Below are 6,436 nucleotides of genomic sequence, written 5' to 3'. Positions count from 1 at the left end.
TGGACAAGAAAATCACTTCTAGACTAACATTTGCCCTAAATATTCACATTTTTACTTTTAAATAAATATTCCTTATTTAATATTTTTACAACAAAGATATAGATAATGCATGCAATGGTTTATAGTCTTAAAACATTCCGTGGAAGCCATGCTTTCTATAGAAAAGAACAAATATATTTTCCCTTAGTGTAATGTATGCATGTCAAATTTAATGTGTATACCAAGCATCCAGACAGAGAAGGCAGTGGCACCCCACTCTAGTACTCTTGCCTAGAAAATCCCATGGACGGAGAAGCCTGGAAGGCTGCAGTCCATGTGGTCGCTGAGGGTCGGACACGACTGAGCGACTTCACTTTCACTTTTCACTTTCATGCATTGGAGAAGGAAATGGCAACCCACTCCAGTGTTCTTGCCTGGAGAATCCCAGGGACAGGGGAGCCTGGTGGGCTGCTGTCTATGGCAGCAGCAGCAAGCATCCAGAGGATTATGTTAATGGCTGAATCTGCCTCGGTGGGTGTGGGCTTGGATCTGAAATTCTGCATTTCTAACCAGCTTCTCAGGACCCTGGCCCACACAGAATCAGGAGCAAGACTTTAGAGATTCCTAGAAGCATTGAAAACACCCCACCTTATCATTCTCCTTATATACACAGAGCCCCACTTTCATAGCTTGCACAAAAACCCACAGGATTCATGCGCTCACAGAAGAACACACACATCCTTTGGGGCTGTGTATCCACAACAAGAGAAAGCATGTGAATAGGCTCCTAACATCCCTACCTGCTGTGCAGGCACCTGCAATCATCAAGGGAGACTCATTATCAGATAATAATAAAATAAACAGCCACAGAACTTCATCTAAAGAGGACTGGAAGCTCTTCAAAAGTTGAGCCACACGTGGGTGGTTACTGCAGGAGGGTTAGGTCACTTGCGACTCTAAGGAGTTAGTGATGGCCATGCCTTGCGTGGGACTGCACTTGCCCAGTGTAATATATCACTGAGAAAAGGTACTACGAGTTAATGGATTCAAGATGTGCAGGTTTTCAACTTCCCTGAGCACAGCCATTGACCATTCCAGCCCCCCAAATGCATTCCATTGCATTTGCTTGCAATGCCAAATGGAGGGTCTAGGGTCAGAGGGTAGGTAGCATGGGCCCTGTCACACAGGACGGGGCTCAGCCTTGCTTGCCTCAGCTCACTCACTGATGAAATTAGTTTATTTCATTGTATTGACATGTTATGACAATTATGCCCTAGTGCACTGGTTTAACTGAAAGGCCTAGTGCTCTTAAACTTTAATGACACTGCAGACTAATAAGAACAGAGAAATGCATGTATTTTTCACAAAGGCAGTCATGTAGACATTTTCATTTTTAAGCATTCTGCTCGGATCTCACAGAGGAAATCTGAAGATTGGGAGGAAGGAGGTTTATTTCTTGTAATTGATTTTGAGTCTTTTGAGCCAGAGGACCACCCACTCAAAGCCCTTGCAAGTGAAGAAAAACAAAAAAATTTGATGTATTTTGACAGTGATTCTAACACACTCTCCCTATCAATGATTGGATATATTTTTGTGCTACAGGCCTTTTTTGTTTTCATCTCATTGGGTACCATAATGGCAAATAATTTATGTTCAGTCTACTAGAATGTCACTTCTTTAGCTTTAAAAAAAAAACAGTAAAAACAACAGCAGCAAACCAAACTGTTATAGCCAGGAACTCTTAATAATAATTCTTTGCTGCAATCTGAATGAATGCATACTTTCCCCATTTCTTGCTCTTACTTCTAATATCGCAGGAGAATTTATATTTTTTTCTGAACAATAGATTTTAATTAAGAAGATTTATTAAAGACAGTTTTCATTCCTGTGATTACATTTCCAGGTCCTGAGACATCTGCATTTCAAAATAAACCATGTATTTTCATAAATATTCCACAATTCCCTTAGAGCATTTTGGTATTCCAATTTCCTCTAACCTCTTCTGAACATCTTCACATTTATTTGTGTGTTCCATGTATTCATACCCAGTCAGGATTAAACATTTCTTCACACAGGTATTGTGTTAGGAAGCAGATTCAAAGCATTCCTGTTCTCTGTGAATCAAGACTTTTAAAAGGAACAAAGACAAATTAAGCTCAGTAACATATGTCTAACAAAAGATCTAGATATCTTACAAGACGTGCTTAGAGTGGCAGGGTAAACAACGGGCTGAGTTTGCTTTGAAGTTTAAGTCATTGTTATTTTAATGAAGTGGGAAATTCATTTAGATAGTGGAATCTGATAGTTACCCAATTAAAGCTCTTTTTGTCTACATTAATGTAGTTTTAAATTTTTAGTTTTTGAAACCCACTTTTACCAGAGAGTTATTTTGAAGATAGAAGCAGTTTGAGCAGTGTCTTGTTATTTTTTTATTTTTTTGCCTCACGCTTGCTGCTTGTGGGATTTCCGTTCCCTGATCAAGGACTGAGTTCGGCCACTTCAGTGAAAGCCCAGAATCCTAACCACTAGGCCACCAGGGAGCTCCCTTGAGTAGTGTCTCTAGATGTACCTCATGAGTGACAGTTGTCGATTAGACCTTGTAAGTGTTTTCTATAAAATTGTAAGCCAATGTATCAAGCTTGATCAAGGTGCAAAAAATAGAAACACCCTCAGGTTATTTCACTTGGTTCATGGGAGTTCACTGTAAGGATATACGTGGACAAGCAGAAGGCAGGAAGCTATCAACAGAAGCTACCTGGGTCTCACAGGAGAGACTGTATCAGTACCTGCAGGGATCAGATCATTTCTCTGTTCTTCCTTGAAGCCTATCCTGATGCACCGTGGGCTTCCTGCCTGAATGCCCCGCCCTTGTCATAACCCTGGGCTTGCCCCCCATTCCTGTGCTCCTTTTATTACCAACTATCGTTAGCTTCTTGTCCTCTCTACTCCACAGTCCTGCTCACTCGTTGCTTTGGCTGTTTTGTGAGTTTGAATAACTCACAGCTTCTGTTTACAGTCATGTCTGTCTTTCAGCTCCTGTTCTCCTGTTAACTAGTATATACTGTTCTAAAATGCAGAGACAGAGAGACTGATGGAATCAGTCATGGTCATTTTGAAACCAAACCGCTTCGTTAGCTGGAGGATGGGTCAGGGGCCCATGTGTGGACAACTTTGCTCAGATGGAAACCTCTCATAAAGTGACCTGGACTCTTCACAGCAAAATAACATTATGGGGCTTTTGAAAAAATAAACCTGTTTTAAAATGACTGTAGATATTTTCCTGATGTGAGCAAAGGGAAAGTGTAAATTAACATTGATGATTAACGATGAAATGAGTACCTTAGGAATTCTGACAATTTCTGGAAGGTTTTCCAGGTTTTATTCTGGTGTTCAGTGTTATCTCTATAAAGAGAGTACAACAGAAAGAAAGATCTCTTGACAATCTATGAAACCTAGAACTGAATTCCTATTTAATAAATGAGTGACCTTAAGTCACACAATGTTCTTTAAGTTATGGGAAACCTAAATACTTTGGAGATTTCTTGATCAGTAGATAGGACTAGAAATACAATGTTCTTTTTACTTGCCTTGACTCTCCATCCTACACCTGAAGCCTTGCCCTATCCCAGCTTGTACTATATCAAGAGCAGATTCTTTTCTTTCTATTAGCTATGGCTATAATATTATCATTATTAACTTTAAAATGGGAAATTTAAAAGACATAAGCAGTGAGAATGGAGTAATGACACATAGGAAAAGATACATGGTTTCTATGGCGCATTGTACTATGATTACAATTTTCTCTTTGTAAGCCATTTACTCCAAAATTTAATGGCACATACTACATACACATCATTGTGCGAACAGCTGCGGAAATACTATTGAAGCCATGTAACTCAGATTGGGACTTGAACCCACAGTCTTTTAACTGAGACCACACGCCTGGTGTCAGGACTTAATGAAGTTCAGGTTCTGGATGTCTCATCCTGGAAAGAATTCAGTGAGAGACAAAGTGATAGATAAGAAGAGGATTTACTTAGAGAGAAACACGCTCCACAGACAGAGTGTGGGACCATCTCAGAGGGTGAGGGGAACGCCAAGGTACAGGGTTGGCAGTTTTTATTGGGGTGGGAAATTTCACAGAAGATTATTATAGCTACTTTGGGGAAGGAGTGTGGGGATTTCCATGAATTGGGACCTAGTCACTTTTTGACCTTTATGGTCAGCCTTGGAACTGTCATGGGGCCTGTGGGTGTGTCATTTAGCTTGTTGATGTGTTACAGTGAGCATGTGCTGAGGCTCACAGTCTAGGGGAAATATTGTCAGCCATCCTGGAGATATTTGGTTCTAAATCAGTTATATCATGTCCTCAGGCCATGTCATTCTTTTAAAGATTGTGCCCTACCCGCTTAACTGACCCTCATAGGAGGTAAAACCGAGAGCTAGATAATACATTAATGGCCACTTTGGATGTAATTGTTTTTTTCATACAAAATACATGTACATATCCCCACATGGACAAGCACACAAGTGAAAAATGTAAGTACATGTACATTTATTCAATATACTTGAAAAGCTGAATATATATGTATGCCTATCCATACAGAGTGTGAAGTTTCTTTCACATCTTAATTTTCTTTAAGTCAAATTAGATCTGACTCCTAGTCCTTATCCCAGTAGGCTGATGGGAAATCCAACTGAGGAGACCCTTTTCCTCACTCCCTGTCTTCTGCACTAGTCTTTGGGTCTTACCAAGAAGACTTTGAAGAAGCTAGTTTATTCTTTTTTGTGTGTGATGTTAGTGAAATTTTTCTCACCCAAATCATGATAGCCTCTCGAAAGCCACAACTTGATCCCAGTACCTTCCTGAGCGGACAAGAATATTTGCAAACGTGGCGAATGGCCCCTTCCACCATAGTTCATACTAGGTGCCAAGTATGTTCTAACCAGCACTTTCCAGGTATTACTTCATGCACTCTTAAAACAATATACAAGAGAAGTACTATTATGCTCCTAGGAAACCAAGCTGAGAGCTGGAGTAACTTGTCTAAGGCCTCACAGCTCGTAAATGGCAGAAGTAGGATTGGAACTCTGGTGGACTGAGTTAACATAAGTCTGGTCCAGTCTCAAGGGTCTTGCTAGAGTTCCCCTTACCACTCCAGAAGTCACAGTTCAAGTCTCAGGGGTCAGCAGTGAAAATCTTGTTTCTAAGCTTGTCAAGGCAAATCCAAGGGTAGAAAAAAATTAAAGAGAGTGTCTAAGTTCAGTTCCACTGAGATCTAATTCTAAGAGCAAGACGGTCTGGAATTGAATGCCAAAGGGCCATGGCTGTCCACTGAAATCTGAGCTCTCCCTGTGGGGTCATGAATCTAAGCACCTGGACTGGTGGAAACTATCTCTATTTCCTTAAAAGGGAATTGGCCGAATGCTGGAAAACAACTAACTGCTAACTCATGACTGTTAACCTGGTCAGGAAAAAAAGTCAAGGTTATTCTAGTGATCTCTTCTTTTCATACTTTCTGAGAAAGAGGACCTCAGAGTTAAGGGTTTTAAAAATTACTTCCTCTCTCAAAAAATAAATAAAAAGGAAAAAGAAAAAAAAAAGGTACAAATCATTTCTGCTTAGATGTTCTAGAAAAAGTAGCCCAATAAGGCAAATGTGATTATTGTTTCTATTTTTTCACAATCACATACCTCTAGGTCTGAGCATACACCCTCACACCCCACCCAAGTGAAGATGTTTCAACTCTTAAACCTTCCCCTCAGTACCAAACAAAAAGCAAAAATCCCATCCTTCAAAACACTTACTTTCCTTTACAGAATGTCTTTCTGACTTCCCTTAAGCACCTCCCTTTAACAAGTACACAGAATCCAGATCCAATTATTTTCCCTTGGAGCAGTTTGCTTCATTCACGAATGTAAGGCAGTAGGCCCCTGGATTGATCTAACTGCTAACTGTAAAAATTAGGTACTATATAAAGGTGAGAAAGAAGATGTATTGCCCATTTATGTGTATAGTCTTGATACAATGGTCTTTTTTTTCCTCTCTATTCTTATATTTCTCAATCCCTAAAATGCTATTTTCCCAAAAGTGACAAATATTTTCATTTTCTGCTATATTTCTATGCCAGCTAAACTGCTCTTTCTAGGGAAAAAAGTTAAGAAACTCAGAGGTGTCACCTAGCATTTAGTCTCTTGAAAATGAAAATGTACATATTAGCACTTAGAAATATAACATATTTCTTTAAAAAATGATTAGCTGTCTAATTACAGATTTCACACATAATCTGTCAATTGGCTAAATATATGCTGACTGTCATTAAGCTGTTCTGCGAAAGATGGATAGAGGGCTGGCCTGCTGCTCTTCTCAAAAGAACAAGGAGTTGTATTTTGAAGGAGAAAATTTTCAGAGTAATACCCATATTCTCATTTTTAAAGGTGGCTAAAATAATCCACA

The sequence above is a fragment of the Bison bison genome, unplaced genomic scaffold (genome assembly GCF_000754665.1).
Source record: "Bison bison bison isolate TAMUID 2011002044 unplaced genomic scaffold, Bison_UMD1.0 scf7180017858048, whole genome shotgun sequence".
Classification (NCBI taxonomy): domain Eukaryota; kingdom Metazoa; phylum Chordata; class Mammalia; order Artiodactyla; family Bovidae; genus Bison; species Bison bison.
Note: the sequence above shows the minus strand (reverse complement) of the source record.